Consider the following 16,737-nt stretch of genomic DNA (forward strand, 5'->3'; position numbering starts at 1 on the left):
TAGGCGGGATTCTGACTGACTTAGAGGTGTTCAGTCATAAGCCCGCAGATGCCTCACACCTCATACCCGCAGATAGCCTCACACCAGTGGCTCCTCAGCCAAGCGCATGCACCAGGGGTCTGGACCTGCAGTTCCTCTCGTACTGAGCAGGATTACTACTGCAACACATCATCAGCCTGTCTCACTATGGTCTAATCCCAGCTCACGTTCCCTATTAGTGGGTGAACAATCCAACGCTTGGTGAATTCTGCTTCACAATGATAGGAAGAGCCAACATCGAAGGATCAAAAAGCAATGTCGCTGTGAACGCTTGGCCTCCACAAGCCAGTTATCGCTGTGATAACTCTTCTGACGCCTCCTGCTTAAAACCCAAAAAGCCGGAAGGATCGTGAGGCCCCACTTTCACGGTCTGTATTCGTACTGAAAATCAAGATCAAGCGAGCTTTTGCCCTTTTGCTCCACGGGAGGTTTCCATCCTCCCTGAGCTCGCCTTAGGACACCTGTGTTAACGCTTTTAAATCCTCATTATAGTGTTGCTGACTGGCAAAGCTGTTGGGCAGTCAAGGATCCAAACTGCCATGCCTGAGGTTAATTTATTACTGATTTGTTAGAGGTTTACATAGAAGCATATTGATAACGCTGTACACCTTACACCTGAGAGTCATATTTCACAACCAAGTCCATTGAAATATATGTCTATATGCACACATTTCTGAAGGTACACTGCTTTACTATAAAGCTATGTTAAGATGAGCTAAAGATTGAGAATATGAATTAAAAATAGAGAAATAATGATACTTAAATCATATTACTGGAATGCTGTGCTTATCCTAAGTTCCAACTTATAAACCAAGGAAATTTTGAATGAGTAGAGCAAGTGTTTATTGAATCCGAGAAATGCTTCCTTTTTACATGCACCTCACCATGGCAGGTAGTCTGCTTTAAATTCCTGATGTTTCTGGATAAAGACTTAGAACCACTGGGTATATATGATCCACCAGCCTCACTTTGGCACAATAAAATGCTACTATCCATGAGCACTGCATGAAGACAATAGACTCTGTCTTCATATTAGCATCTCTGCATTTGACAGCTAAGATATATTTTGCTACATGACTAAGTCTCAGGGCAGTCAGTTTATTTATATAACTTTGGTTTACCAGTTTCCCTGGTAAAGAATGAAACCTTTCTCTAAATGATAATCTGACCTCTAACAGGCTAGTGATTTAAGGAGCCACAAAGACAACACACTATATTTAAAAAGCTTTAAGACACCATTTAAAGCTTTTATGGTGAAACCTTGCTTCTAATAATACACTTGCTGCTCTAAGTTCAGTTTTCTGAATAAATACTTTTTATATGTTTTAAAATGAAGAATTTACTCATGTTATAAATACATTTTACTCCAGCCTGTGAAAAGCAGCTCAGAAAATATAGCTACAATTTCCTAGTACCTGGTGGTAAAACAATGAGCAGTGAGGGCAAAGCAGGAGGAGAGAGAGGCTGCAAGAGAAACCCTTGGATGTCTGATGGGAGATAAAATGACGTCTTTGATGTAAAAGCACTCTAACAATGTAAACTAGAAGGATGATGTACATAACCATTCTAGTGTAATGGACATGATTTTCACTTGGACAGATAAGATGTTATTTAGATTCTGTCATGAAATGTAAGTCTTCATTTTCTTTATATATTCAAGTAACTAGATTTTCCACTCAGCAAAGCAGCACAGTTAAGTAAGTCAAAGGCATAGCGTCAGATGCTCGACGTTTAAACATCCTCTCTCTTGTGGGTTTCTGTTATACTTACTCTACTTAGACAGCTGGTTGTAGTAAATTTATTTCAAGGTATCTCTAATGCATAACTCCTTTTTCACATGATCATTTCTGGATAAAAACTAGCCTGTGTGCCTGCTCATTTGCTTTTTGTGATAGAATGGGGAGGAGGAAGCAGGATCTTACATGGACCAATCTCTTTGTGCAGGCAGCCAGTGCAGGCACTTTCTCTGTGTGTAAGGGAAGTTGTTTAGGACTGGGACAGCATAAAGTCCAGAGTGGGTAATTTACTGCATGCAAATGTCAAGCTATCTTTTCTATATGGTTAAGAGCCTCACCCAAAGACCCTTAAAGTCAGTGGAGGTCTTGTCTGCCTTGAGTGTTCTTCAGGTAAATCTAGCAGAGAGGCTATCAGAGCATCTGTCATTACATAATAACCATATAGAAAGGATTTCTTTCACTTGCCTTTTTTCCTTTCCAAGGGAAGATGCTATTTAGATTCTGTCAGGAAACGCAAGTTTTCACTTTTATATATATATTAAAGTAAGTAGATTTTCTACTCATTGAATCAGTTTATGAATAACAATCCTGGACATTTCCAGGACATGTTTTCTCCTCCAGCTGTCAAAATGTTTAATACTTTGAATGTTCACAATTAGGCATTGCAGTTGCAAGTGCTACATTTTGTTTCTGCAGCTTTGGGAAGAAACAATACCTTGGTCCTGCTCTGTCATCTAAGAACAGATATTGGGGTAAACTGTGGCTATATTCAGTGTACTCAAAGCTGTAAGTGTTGTGACTTTCAAAACCAAAACATACTGAGGAGCTCTGGGTATTCATTTACCTTCCTCTGTTGGACACGTGGATTGAATTATCACTTTCAAGCTCCAGCTTTGTCTTTTGGGGTTGGATACTAACAGATGAAGAAAAAAATACTTTGCCAGCCAAAAAGAAATGGTGGGTGCAGTCCTAGGGATAAGCAGTGACTGAGCTCAAGAGAAAACAGGGAAAAGAGGAGAGCCTTCACCAAGCTGTGAGGCATCTCCAGAAGGTGCATTGTAAAATGAACAGTGCTGCCATGATCATAGCTGTCTGGATGCTGCAGGTGACCAGCAAAAAGGGGTCCCAGGATCAATATTTGAGACCAGTGAACAGAAAGTAGCAGCAGCTGAGAAAAATACTGCAAGGGGGATCAATTAGCAGCTAGCAGTACAGGAAAGAGAGACAGAAAAACCCCTGGAAGCAGCAGAACAGAGCCAGCCACCTGGCAGGACAGGGGAAGAAAGGACCTGATGAGAAGCTGCAGCTTCTTCTTTTGCATTCGTGATGATTTGAGCTTGAAGCAGCAGCACATTTCTTGTGTGGATGCTTAAACAACATAAAAGCAAACTGAAGTCAGCAGACTGCAAACCAGGCTAACAACATGGTATAATTTTTGTGTTCCTGTTGGAGCTGGCCAGGATGTTTTCAACTGATCATAATTTTAGCAAAATAAGCTGTTTCGGCTAAATTATGACATTTACTGGAACCTGTTTCTCTCAACAAAACTTTAAATGCAGACTTGTCTCAAGACCAAGGTCATCCAGTAAATTTTGTCCACAGGAAGAATATCTGCTTCTGTTCTGCTCCATTTCTCAAAGCATTTGAAAGACTTTGTTTTTATCTCGCTTGCCAAACTAAAATAAATCACAATTCTCAAAAACTTTCACAAACAGGAATTCATGAAGAAAACCAGAACAAATGCAGTTCCCAGGTAATAAAAGCTAACTTTTAAAATACTGTTTTATTGTAATCTGTTCTTTACATGCCAATGCCAGCAAAGGAGCATCTGCATAAATCAGCATTTTGTAGACATAAGTCAGTATGTGGATAAATGAGCCATGGAAAGTAGGGAGAACATGGCCACTCTCCTCTCTTCCCATGAAAGACATAATCAACAGCAGTGCAAAAACTCAAAGGCAAGTTTTAAAGTAAGAGGGATTATACTTGTGGAAGAACTTCTGTAACTCATTTTTGCATTGATTTATCAGTACATAATATTCATTTGGCTATTGCTAACCTCATTTACCTAGATGGGCACTCACATTCAGTAGTACTTTTTCTGCCTAAACTGAAGAACAATTACCCTCTTTGAGAAGCAAAAGAGAACAAAACTGTGGCCCTTCTTCATCCATTTTGGGAGGCCTGTTGCAGCTTCATTTTAATGTACAATTTTTTTTTATTTTTATTCTGAGACTTTCAGTGTTATGCCTGCTATAATTTATTGCTTTGGTGGTTAATTTCCTGATAATACTTCATCAGACAATATATTCTTTATATGATCTGTATAACAATATGTGTTAGACTTATGTTTTAAAAAATCTTCAAATACAGTACTCAATATCCAGACCAGAGGCATGATCACATGAAGACACCTTAAAGAGGAAATTTTTTAGATAACACCTGATATTAAGTTGTACAGAATCAATAACAAACTATTTTTTAAAATGTTCTTAAAAGAAATGGGAACTAAGTAGGTTCCTTGGCAGAGGTAAAGAAAATAATTTTACTGTGCAGCGATTTCTCACTAAACCAAAGAGAATTTGCAGGTATTTCAGAAATGTCTTAGCAAACTGTGAAATTCCAGCTTTCAAAGGCAAGGTTTTTGAAAGATGCCTGAATATCCAATAATCTGAAAGTTCACTGCAGGAAACTTGGAAAGTACACTGAAATGAATGAGTTAGGCACCTAGACACAACTGAAATGCCAGTCCTGCTAAATATTTAGACACTTAATACCTTTAAAAAAATCTATGCCTGACAGCTTTGCCATTTAGAAGAGCATGAGTTAGACTCCTAAATCATGTTTTTTGTAAGTTTACATACTATAAACAGAATCAGATTAATTTCTGAATAATTTGGTGAGTGGAGGACAGAAAGCACATGTTTTTGGCCTACTCTGATGTAGTAAGTCAGAACTCCAGTCCTCCCACTGGAATGCTGTATGGGGCAAACTGTTTAGATGTAAAGACAAAGTTAGGATGGCTAATGCAAATGTGGAGCTGGAAAATAGAAAAGACAGCATCCAAAGAGAATACACTCAGAATTGCATGTGTTCAAACAGGGGTAACTGCAAACCCATAAGATTCTTAAAGAATTTGTGCAAGAAAACCTTAGTATTACAGCAAAAAACTACAAATTAATCAGTCCAGGCCACAGGAATAGCACATGATTAAGAAACACAAAATATATATAAGACTGGGGAGGCAAATCCAACTGTAGATGATACTGGGATAATGTAGAGAAAGTGAGAACTTGATTATATGGATGAGAGGATCCTACAATTCACCTTTTTTAGCAAGATGAATTCAAAACAGAGAAGAAAGTTCAGTTCTCCTTAACATCTTTTTCTGAAGATAATTTGTATTATTAATAAAAGACTAGATTATACTCCTCTGAAAAGGAAGAAAGACTGCTGTATCCCAAGCAAACCTACTGTTAGAGCTGACACTTTTCCATATTACCACAACTTTTGAGGCTTTTGTTTCAGGAATATGCAAAAGTAGGCGTAAAGGATGATTCTGGAGACAGGAAAAAGGGATAAGCAGCATAAGGGAGAAGGTACAAGAAACTTCTCTATTACACAGAATATTTTCTTTAACACTACATTTATATAAGTTTGGGTTTTTTTCATTTGTATTTGTGTGGTCAGCTGGTCAGCTATTTTCTTTCTGGAAAATAGGAACATAAAGAATGAACAAGGGAGCAAGAAAACCTTGAACAGCTTATACGCTGGGGATTTTTTAACCAGGATATAATATGTAAAGGAAATTACTGTAAGATGAATCTAGCAATAAAGAAGTGAATTGTAGAAGAACAACAGTCATGTTTCATTAACTGCTACATTAAAGAGGACACTTGTAATGTCCCCATTTTTAACCTTTAAACATTACCAGACTCTAAATCCTGGCCAAACAGGTTTGAATGCAAGGAATAAGGAAGAGATTCGAACACTGAATTATGTTCAGATTTAGTTCAATATTGGCACTATTCTTTTCTTCCAGTTGAAAAGCTAAATCAAGGTGAAAGTCCCACCTAATAGGAAAAATGTAGCTGAAAAAACTTCAAAACATTAGTCAAGTGACATTGGAAGAATGGTTGATCAGCATCACTCACATGCTTAGTAATGAATACCCAAATGATGATGTATACTATGCAGTAGAGGCATATTGCTTTTATACAAATAACAGAAGCGTGCAAAAGCTCTCACATGAATGATAGGTTACTAAGGGTACCTCATACTGTTAGACCTGAATGCATATGTGGAGTTGTTCACAGCTCCTCTCATCTACACTCAGAAATTTTGTGTGTAGATAAACAATCAAAAAAGACATTACTAGGACCATTATGGAACAAAAGTAGGATGCTGGTGGCAGAGAAATTTGATATAGTTGGAGAGGCAGAATTAATTCTTACTTTCAGAGAAAGCTAAAGGTCACAGTCTGAAGAATGTAAAGGTGAAATGTTAAAAGGTTTTAAGAAAATACTAAAGCAGACATCACTAGAAGTATCTGAAGTTTGCAAAGCTTTATAAATTCAAGTAAATTATAAGCCAGGATTTAGGAGAATGGAATACAAACCCATTTTGTTTTCCTTGCTTAATCCTTGACAGCCTGAATAACGTTAAGTACCCAACAGGGGTAGTAATTTAGAATTTATATTTACAAAAAATTAAAAATCCTAAATGAATAGTGCAGATCTATTTACTCAGTAAGATTAAAGGAGAAATATGAATAAGAAAAGAGATACTTCCACATAGTTTGGAGCTATTTGAACTTGCTGAGGGCAGCAGGGTTTCAGGAAATAAATTTTTCCTTCACTGGAATGCATTCTGGCCAGAAGGAAGAAGAATTGAGTTAGCCTGCAGGTAAAAGCAAAAAAGAATTTAAGGAGGCATTGAATTAGTTCTCATCTACAGTATGGTTTCTCCTTAGATTTGAAGCTCACAAATCATTGTATTCAAGGCCAGGTTTGAGATAATTTCTTGGTAGATGAATGAAGTATTCAATGCAAATTTGTTTCAAAATCAGCCATACCAGCATGCTAACAATTCAGTCAGCGCTTCATCCTTACCAAAGACTTTTTTAATATATACTATGGATCCATGAAGGTCACGTGAATCTGAATGAGAAAACATAAAGGTTGGGGAGTTTTACCAGTAATGAGCTTTGCACCGACTCATGTGACAGTCACTGTGATACACTGTCCAGCTTTGAGGTAAGCTCCAAATTTTTGCGATGAAATTCAGCTTTTGAAGGACTATTGACCATCAGTGGGCTGGTAGAGCTTCTATGTCTTGAGTAGTTTCCTGTTGTTTCAAGGCCCTTTTTGACATATAAGCCAAATAACCTGGAAAAAATAAACATGCACACAAAACCAAAGAAAAAAGAAATGGTCCAATTAGGAACGCTTTATCTTCAAAAGGACCACAAAGGTATGTTAGCCCAGGATATTCAGAAACTGGTTCTGGAACAACAGCTCATGTAGAGGTTCATTTTATCAAAGATCTTTTTTAACTGCTTTTTCAAGAACAGTGAGAAAAACTCAAGGAGAAATAAGATAGAGGAACATAAAATATATTATTTCTTTGAACTAGGACAGCTGCAAACAGAAAATCACCACAGAAGCCCCAGCTGAAACAACCAGACAGCATGATAAGTTTCATGCCTGTTGCTATTCAATATCTTATTCTAAATATTGTCTTTTTCCATCTCAACTCACCACATCTACCGTTTGTCCCTGACTTCCAGTTAAATAAAACACCGCACAGAATAATTAGATTAGAAAAACTAACATGCTAAAATTAGAAGGAACTACTAGATTTTCATCAGACCTGATTTTCTAAGTGATAAAACTTTAAATGACTCTATAAAAGGTGCGTTATTTCTGGGTAGCCTAAACATCTTGTGACAAAACAAGTGAGAACAGTGCATCAGGAAAAGTTGTCAATACTATAAGAAAGAGAATAAAGTCAGTGAAATAAATATATTAGATTCAGAAAAAGTTTCGACTCATCACCAGGAGAGTCCTTCTCATCAATTTCTGAAAAAGAATGAAATAGAATATTGCACTTCCCATCTGAACCTGAGAAGCAACAGCCTAAAGCAATTTTGACTGGTCAGGCTTACTTTTAGCAGGCTGTGAGATCAGGAGATCAAGAAAGGTGTCTTACTGGTGCAGGCCCTGAGTCTGGACAGATTTACTGTTTGCCATAGGTGCTGGTAGTACAAAGATGTAGACTTAGAATCACAGAATCATAGAATGGTTAGGGTTGAAAAGGACCTTAAGATCATCTAGTTCCAACCACTCTGCCATGGGCAGAGTTGCCTCACACTAGACCATGTCACCCAAGTCTCTGTCCAACCTGGTCTTGAGCACTGCCACGGATGGGACATTTACCATGTCTTCAGGCAGTCTGTTCCAGTGCCTCACCACCCTCACAGTAAAGAACTTCTTTATATCTAACCTGAGCTGCCCCTGTTTAATTTTAAATCCATTCTCCCTTGTCCTATTGCTACAATCCCTGATGAAGAGTCTCTCTCCAACATCCACTGGCACACTGCAGTCAAAGTTTCACAGGACTTAAAAAGCCATATGCATAGAGAGGCTATTGAGTTCACAACCTGGATACCACCTTTGAAGAATAGATTGGGCTTGATTCCAATCTGGAAGAAGTGGGCGATCTTTCTTGCATATGGTCCTTTCTAACCCTAACTATTCTATGATTCTATGGCACACTAGCATAAGCCAAGAGTCTTCCCTTTTCAAATAAAAACAGAAGTTCCCTTAATCCATGTAGAGTTAGGATTTCTTTCAATGAGACATTCTTTATTTCAGTCATAGAGCAAAACCACTTTTACTTAGAAGTTGTTTTGTGTTTCCAAAGATATTAGATAGGTTTTGCTTTTCCTAGAGATAGGTGTCATGTTTTTGTCTATAAAATATGGAAATTGCTTTCAGGTCTGGAGCTGAAAATAATACCTGGGTGATATATTCAAGAGTGTCTGTACTTGTGTCTCAGCTAGTAATCATGCTTATAAGGCTGTCATTATTGTTCTTGGTTTGAGCTATGTTAATATATGTGTATTCTTCAAAAGAGAAGTACAACACGACATTTTCAAGTCTTGCAAAGTAAACTACCATTTGATGCCTTAGTGTTAATAGAGGAAAAGCAAGCAACTAAAAGACAGGGAGCTGTTTCTCATTAGCTATTGTAAGATGTCAGCAAGATTAAGGTGTCAGCGTATAGAAAGATGAAGAAGAAAAGAATTACTTAGCAAATAGGCATAAATGAATATAAAATGTGAATAGAGGGTTCTAGCTGCTTCTAAGGGTAAAAATAGGCCAATAGACACTACATTGTGTTACAATCAACTCATCCACTCAATCCTGACCTTCATCTTTATAGGTGAGACTAGTGGGAGCAAAATGTTACCATATAGCCAACGCTGGGAACTTTCAGAACCATTATTTCTGAAAAGAAATGAATATTCAAAGGCCCCTTTGACATAATGAAGGTTAAATCCTACACAGAGTTTTGCAGGCTCTTGTGAGTGCTGTCTGACTGGGCTCTAAAATAGCCTGAGTTCAGCCTGTCTGTGAGCTGCCTGGGAGATACATGGCCATGGTTAGTGCAGGGCTGATCCCATGTTTGAACTGATGAGAAACAGCATTACATTGCATCTCACAAATGCATCTACATAAGGTGGGCAGAACAATAGGAAAGAAAATATCATTTAGACACATACACATAGAATCATAGAATCATAGAATAGTTAGGGTTGGAAAGGACCTCAAGATCATCTAGTTCCAACCCCCCTGCCATGGGCAGGGACACCTCACACTAAACCATCCCACACAAGGCTTCATCCAACCTGGCCTTGAACACCACCAGGGATGGAGCACTCACAACCTCCCTGGGCAACCGATTCCAGTGTCTCACCACCCTAACAGGAAAGAACTTCCTCATACACATACAGAGATGTCAGTTGTCTGCCATTTATTTCACGACCGATTCTGAGACATACCTGTCATCTTGCCTGGAAAATACATATGTTCATTTAGTGCTCAGTGTTCGCAGCTGTACCTGCTAAGGAAAGAAAGAAGACACCATTTTGTCTAAAGAACAAGAAATTCCAGGCAGAAAGTGCAATTAAAATTCTGTTTCTTAGGAGGGGGAAAATAAAAAGAAAAAAAAAAAGAAAAAAAAAAAAGACAACAAACCATTTACTGTCTGGCAACAAACAGTATAGTAGTAACATGGGACCACTTCAGAGAAATATCATTCTTGTGCAAAAGAGACTTAGTAAATTCTGGACAGCATTTCTGAGTTTTTTTCACCTGAGTTTAATTCATAATGGTCACTTACAAGTATAGTGGCCTTCCATACCTAGGCCAATACCCAGGGCCGTGAGCAAGCACTATACAAGACCTTTGGTACTGAAACCTAGGGCCGCTTCTATCTTGCATTGATTTAAATGATGAACCAATTTAGCTAAGCTGATGTAAACCCCAATATAATTACTCTGTATCATTTATGCAGATAGAAAAAGATGCATCTGTTCACTCAACAACAGCTTCAGTGCAGAAATTCCAAAGGCAGAGCACATCAGCTTTTGCCAAGCCTTCAAGCAGTAGTTATTATGTCATTTTGAGACTGGAGCTGCTAGAAGAAAGCTATGTACACATTGCTCACAACAATGTGTTGGAAAAAAGAACATATCAATACCTCAAACCCAGTGTAAAGAATTTACCTCACACACTTTCATTAAATTGATTAAAATGTCTTATGCCTCATTCTACTAGTTATTTGCAGTCAGTGTGTAGACCAGGAGCAAATTTGCTTTGCGTTTAGTGAGGTGCCATTTGCTGTATAGCTGATAACTATGCTGGTGTTCCAAAAGGACAGAAAAAGAAAGCTTCATTTTCATAGCTGAGTTCATAGCCCTTTGTTACCTGCATTTATAAAGGTGCTCTTTACCATGCTTTCATCTTCTTATTTATTTGGCTTGAAAACGTCCCTCTCTGTTCCACTGTATTATAAAAGGTTCACTCTGTTTCCCACCTGCTGTCTTTGAGAGATCAACTGTAGAGCATTCATCAGTGGAAACATGAGGCTTTTTGACACAGTTCCTCTAAAATTCATCTTACCAGTCACATACAAACTGAAATGGGTCAGTTTTCATCAGCCTTGGCATTAAGCTACTTGCTCTCCCATGAGCCCTGTCCAATAATTTAAAGAGGGGTGGGAGTGGGAAACAAATGATGTGACTATTAATTCCAGTTTTCTTGTTCAGATGCCAGTACATCAAAAATAGATCTCCCTGGGCCAGAGCACTTTGTCGTGTTATCTGGAGTAATACTAGTTTGAGAATTATGTCTGGTCAGTTTAGTGTCTCAGTTTGGTCACATTAATCTCTTTGACCACTGCCTTAATTGCTGAACTCTGACATCTCATTTTTCATCTTGCAGAAAGAAGCTGTCTGACTTTTTTGTATAGTGCTTGGCACAGTGATTGTTCTGTTGACCCCACAACAGTTGGAGAAACCCAGCGGTCTTACAGGTGGCAGCAGGACTAGGCACAGAAAGTACCATCTCATCAAGCTCAACTATCTCATCCATTTCTCAACAACCGTGCAAATAGCACAGTAACCCCAGAGGATGTGAGCTATCCATTTCACATACATTAGCAGGTTAACAACTTACTGCCTGTACCAAGCGGCATGAACCCCAAAATATCACAAATTCATAGACAAAAATTAATTTTCAATTACTAGAGATACTTACCTGTATTCTTGCGTTGAGAAAATAGCCAGCTAAGCACAATGCATTCACTCTCTGTCTATAATCGTGATAAGTTCATGTAGCAGACATCATTTTGAAATTCCATTTTTATGAATCTGTCCAGGTTTATTTGTCTTAGATGTTCAAATGATCCACAGATTAGGAACTATGATTAATAATTTCAGTAAATACTTAAGAAAAATCCGTATAGAAGTTTCAGAACACATTTGCAAGTGGAATCTATCATCCTGCCAAAGGATTAATTTTTCTTTTGCTGTCAGTAAAACTAAATACTTATATATGCTGCTTCTTAAACTAATAAATGTTAAAAGGTTTGGATTTCTTTTTTTTAATTACAAGCTGCAGTTAAAATAGAACTTTTTCCTAATAAATCTCTCCAATTAAGACAAGCTAAAAAGGTCTGTCCAGTATGGAAACCTATAAAAGATATGGATGGGGAACAAACAGATCAGCTACTGTTACAGAAGTCTATAGTAAACACAAGCACCTATATAGTGTAGTATGATATTAGCTTGCTTATAATACCTATTTATTTAAAGGCCTTTAGAATGGCATTTTATGGGGAAAAAAAAAAAAAAAGTACCTTTTAGTCTTTTTCTTGGAAAATAACTCAGATTGTTGGGTTTTATTTGTGCAATAAAGGAACAAGGGAACATAGCTCCCCACAGAAACATGAGTAGTAGTTTTGGGGTAAAATGAGGACTGTCACTAAATGCATAAAAAAACCTTAGTACGTTCCTTTCCCTCCAGTCTCACACTGTCAGCCCTTTCCATTATTTGTCTTTTACAGTTGCCTCTGATTTCTTAGCCTCCCTGAGAAAAACAAGTGTGTTTTTTTCCTCAGAAACTAAACAGATAAACTACATTCCTATGAGAAGGCAGTCCGAATTCATGAATATATTCCTATCACTATGAGCTTTTGAAAATTGCAGAAGTCAATAAACTTAAGATTTTGAGAGAGAAACTTTCTATGAACTGAAAAGTGTAGTTAGGCAACAGTTTCCCAGAGATACATCACAATTTTGAGAAATGTGTCAGGATTTGATTTCTCCTTATATGGAAGTGATAAACTGGGTTAAAAATAGAAATATATTTATATGTTGTAGAAGGATGGCATTCCAGGACATGGCGTGAGGAATTAGATGCACTCATAGTGCTGGTAAGGGTTCTTCACAATTAAAGCAGCTACATCTGAAGAATTTACCCATCTTTATGAGGGGGTCTGAAGGGGAAGAAATATTGTCCAAAGGACAGCAGCTGCAAATAAAATACTTTTTCAAAAACTCATATAAGATCAAGATTCCCAGCAAGTCAAGGGATTTGATAATACTGCAATATAAGCCACTACTGGCTGCTTTTGAATCTGTTAGAGATTGGTATATTGGTCAAAATACTATTTCAAATGTACTATTCATGTACTTTCAGATAAAGTTTCAAAGCATGATATGATTTGTCCTAACAGGATCTTCTTCAGTTGACAGTGAAATAAATAGAGAAGTAGGAGAAGAGAATACATAGTGAAATATGAGGCCTAATATTTTCAAGTAAAATCTTATTTGCTTGAACATGGCAGAGAGCTTTTGAACATTATAAGCCAACCAAAGCGATCAGTAAAATTTGGGTTTCCTCATATGCTGAGTATGGATGTTCCTTTGGATATGCAACTTTGTAAAATTCAGTCAATTTCTCCATGAGGCTATGCCTGAAACAGATACTAAAAGGAAGTTGAAATATAGATCAGGGTCTACTTTGAGGGGAAGAACAAAGAAGAAAATGAGTGGTGTCCCTCAGGGATCGGTGTTGGGACCGGTCTTGTTTAACATCTTCGTCGCTGACATGGACAGTGGGATTGAGTGCACCCTCAGCAAGTTTGCCAATGACACCAAGCTGTGTGGTCCGGTTGATATGCTGGAGGGAAGGGATGCCATCCAGAGGGACCTTGACACGCTTGTGAGGTGGGCTGATGCCAGCCTTATGAAGTTCAACCATGCCAAGTGCAAGGTCCTACACCTGGGTCAGAGCAATCCCAGGCACAGCTACAGATTGGGCAGAGAAGAGATTCAGAGCGGCCCTGCAGAGAAGGACTCTTGGGGTTGCTGGTCGATGAGAAAATGAACATGAGCAGGCAGTGTGCGCTCGCAGCCCAGAAAGCCAACCGTATCCTGGGCTGCATCAAAAGGAGCGTGACCAACAGGTCGAAGGAGGTGATCCTGCCCCTCTACTCTGCTCTTGTGAGACCTCACCTGGAGTATTGTGTGCAGTTCTGGTGTCCTCAACATAAAAAGGACATGGAACTGCTGGAACAAGTCCAGAGGAGGGCCACGAGGATGATCAGGGAACTGGAGCACCTCCCATATGAAGACACGCTGAGGAAGTTGGGGCAGTTCAGCCTGGAGAAGAGAAGGCTGCGTGGAGACCTCATAGCAGCCTTCCAGTATCTGAAGGGGGCCTATAGGAATGCTGGGGAGGGACTCTTTGTCAGGGACTGTAGTGACAGGACAAGGGGTAACGGGTAAAAACTTAAACAGGGGAAGTTTAAATTGGATATAAGGAGGAAATTCTTTCCTGTTAGGGTGGTGAGACACTGGAATGGGTTGCCCAGGGAGGTTGTGAGTGCTCCATCCCTGGCGGTGTTCAAGGCCAGGTTGGATGAAGCCTTGTGTGGGATGGTTTAGTGTGAGGTGTCCCTGCCCATGGCAGGGGGGTTGGAACTAGATGATCTTGAGGTCCTTTCCAACCCTAACTTTTCTATGATTCTATGATTTGAATGAAACCAATATTTCACTGCCTAAAGGTCACTGCACTGCGTAAAAATAGTGAGAAATTTAGAGGAAGAGCCAACTTTGAAAGAATCACCCTCAAGACAGTCTGCAGCCCATCAGGACAGTAAACCTCCAACTGCCCTAAGAGAGCTTTTTCCAGGAGTTTAGTTACAAAGTTTATTTCCTAAAGGCAAGTTGTCAGTCAGCAAGTGTTCTGTTCAGACACTTCTGAGTGTTTTTGTGACAAGATAGACCATAGACTTAGAGACAGAAATGACAAAGGTCAGTTAAAGACTGGAAGAATTTTTCACAGTATCTTGAGCTATCTAGCTTTGCTTAGCACAGTCAGGGAAAGGAATACCTCCCTACACAAAAGAAGGTCATAACAACCATTGTGCTAGTGCCCTGATATATCAAAACCACAATGTTGACAGCATCCCCATGCTGATAGAAATGTGAATGAAATAGTGAGGAATAACTGCATTTATGAAAGGGCTCTATTTGACACTGCTTGGCCCTGTCAGTGACATACTGGTGGAGAAAATACTGCTACTGAGACTTCCTGTCAGTGCCCATAATCTTTCTGGCCAGTACCAGAATAAATGTTGGAAAGTTTTAGAAAATTGCATTATAGCCTGACCTTTGTTTTGAGAAATTCCTCCAGAAATCAGGTGCAGCAGAAACAGGGATCTGCTGCTCTACCTCAAGACCATTCTCCTGACGGGTAGACTTCATCCCAGGTAGACATTTCTGCTATTAAAAGAAAGAAGATTCATCTCTTTATACAGATGCCTTGCCTTCCAGCCAAGGCAGAAATAGGTGTTCAAAGCAAGACTGATATCATCAAATCAAGGTTTTCTTATTCACTCAGTGTTCAGGTACTTACATACAGACCTTATCTAGGTTACACCACAGGTGCTTGCACTCTCCACCTCCTAACTTGTAGTGTGGGTTCTGCCTGTGCCAGACAGATTCTCCAGTGTTGTGGCTGAAGTACAAAGGTTAAGCAGCCTTCTGAACAGAAGGCTGATTGATCAGAAACAAGGCTGATTTTAACATGGTTTGCATTAAAGAGAAAAATACAAAAGAAAATTAAAGTATCATGTTGAGTTATCATGTCCAGGACAGCACAAAACTCTCCAAAACAGTGGCAACCCTCCAACTCCACCCTAGAGTAAGGTCAAGCCCTTCAGTGGAGACTGACTCACAGCTATTTTAATTGTAGCTTTCTTATCAATGGATAGGATTTCTACCCATCTCTTACTAAGCTAATGATGTGTTAGTCATCAGATTTTGTCCCAGTTGTCAAATCAGACAATCCTGAAAAGAACTTTTATTTCATTGCTGGAGTCGTGAAATGGACAAGGAGAACTTTAGGGTGAGATATCATGAACCAGAAATTTATGCCTGCTTCAAGGGGTTCAGAGAATTCCAAACAGTTCCAAAAGAGTTATGTATTTTGAAGTAATGGTAAGTAACCAAGTGGGCCTTCCTACCTATTACACCGGGTGGAAAAAAAAAAAGCTACACTCCTCAGGATAATCAGGGCTGAGCAGAATTTAACAGAATTAAGACAATGCTTGTAAAGTATATTTGGGTTTCACAGACAAAATATAAAGAGCAGACTGATTACATATATCGTATAATTTACTTATAAGAACAGACATACCAGTAGAGCAATCGGTATGTGATTACTTTACCACAAGAAGGATATAAGGAATGTGATGCAGCTACACAGATGGCTACCTCACATAATTATTTGCAAGAAATCTTATGAGGGGAAAAAAAAAATCAAATAATGAACAGAAAGACTAGCAGAAAATGTGAAATAAGTGCTTATGAAGTTAGGTGCAATTTGCAGTAAAGGTTGTAGATGAAATGTACAGTCTTGTCGATATTTTCTTCAGAATCTTGATTAAAGATTTAAATTATAACTTCAAAGATGAGAACCAGAGAGTGAGAGTTGCTGCTGGGGAGAATGCTGCCACTACAGGACATAGTAACATCAAAATAGTAGTGATGCTGAATCTCCAATTTAACAACTGTTAATATATTGTTCACAAAATTGAAGCAGTTCATTGATCACCATATCTTTCAGCTGGGTAGGCTGATAAGGGGCTGGAGTGGCTGGGAAGTAGATTCCTCAAGAAATGAAGTGAATAAGTCAATGAATAGCTTCATTTTTGGTCCCCAAATGCTCTACTTTAAATTTAGTCACTTTTGGGATCAAAGTCATGATTTTATTCTCTGTTTTCCTTTACCAGACTGGAAATCGTCTGAGTCCTGATGAACCCAGATGAAGAAAAATTTGAAATTATATTAGCATTGACTTCATATTTAACAAAGAAATACATGTGT

This window comes from Lathamus discolor, chromosome 1 (assembly GCF_037157495.1).
Source record: "Lathamus discolor isolate bLatDis1 chromosome 1, bLatDis1.hap1, whole genome shotgun sequence".
NCBI classification, from domain to species: domain Eukaryota; kingdom Metazoa; phylum Chordata; class Aves; order Psittaciformes; family Psittacidae; genus Lathamus; species Lathamus discolor.